Source organism: Odontomachus brunneus, unplaced genomic scaffold (assembly GCF_010583005.1).
Source record: "Odontomachus brunneus isolate Ranch 3 - 2012 unplaced genomic scaffold, Obru_v1 Obru_scaffold_336, whole genome shotgun sequence".
NCBI classification, from domain to species: domain Eukaryota; kingdom Metazoa; phylum Arthropoda; class Insecta; order Hymenoptera; family Formicidae; genus Odontomachus; species Odontomachus brunneus.
This window is the reverse complement of record NW_022639786.1, coordinates 173,469-174,685: the sequence shown is the minus strand read 5'-3', so window position 1 is coordinate 174,685 and position 1,217 is coordinate 173,469.

Here is a 1,217-nt window from a genome sequence, read left to right as displayed (position 1 = left end):
AATTTTGGTTTCGTCGATTCCGTTCCGGTAATTTTGATGTCAAAGATGCACTACGCTCTGGAAGGCCAATTGTCGAAAATGTCGATAAAATAATGGAAATCGTCGAGTCCGAGCGTCATGTAAGCACTGTTTCGATTGCCCAGGAGCTAAATATTGCATAAAAAACCTTTTGGAACCACTTGAATAAGGCTGGATACAAAAAAAAGCTTGATGTATGGATGCCACACGAGTTAACGCAAAGAAACCTCATGGACCGAATTCCCATCTGCAAATCGCTGCTGAATCGCAACCAAATCGACCCATTTCCGCAGCGGATGGTAACTGGTGATGAAAAGTGGATCACTTACGACAACGTCAAGCGAAAACGGTCGTGGTCGAAACGCGGTGAGCCGGTGCAAACGGTGGCCAAGCCAGGAATGACGGTCAGGAAGGCTTTGCTGTGTGTTTGGTGGAATTGGCGGGAACGGTGCATTTGGACACAGCCAATCACAGCACCGTGTGATTAGAGACATTTGTAGGGTCCCTTGGAACAACGACTTGTGATTGGACTGTGTCCAACTGATATACACCCGGGATTGGCAGGGAATCATCCACTATGAGCTGCTCCCCTACCGCCAAACTCTTAATTCGGATCGGTACTGTCAACAATTGAACCGTCTGAAGGAATCAATCGCCCAGATCCCTTATAGAAATATTTACTAAGAATCATTGACAATTACTTATTATCCAGTATTTTTAATACTGAAAATAAGTAATTATCAATGATTCTTAGTATGATATTTCTATAAGGGAAGCCGCCAGCTTTGGCCAATAGAAGAGGAATTGTGTTCCATCAGGACAACGCCAGGCCACACACATCGATAGTGACTCGCCAGAAGCTCCGGGAGTTTGGTTGAGAGGTTCTTATGCATCCACCTTATAGTCCGGACCTGGCACCAAGTAATTACCACCTGTTCATGTCTATGGCGAATGATTTTGCTGGTAAAAAATTCGCCTCAAGAGAAGCTTGTGAAAATCGACTGTCCCAGTTTTTTGCCAATAGGAACAAAGGTTTCTATGAGAGAGGCAAAATGGAATTACCTTCAAAATGGCAACAAGTTATCGAACAAAACGGTGCATATTTGACCTAAATCGGATCATTCTAACTATGCTAAATAAAGCCTTTAATTTCATGCAAAAATAATGGATTTCTTTTTACTACACCTTATATAAACAAA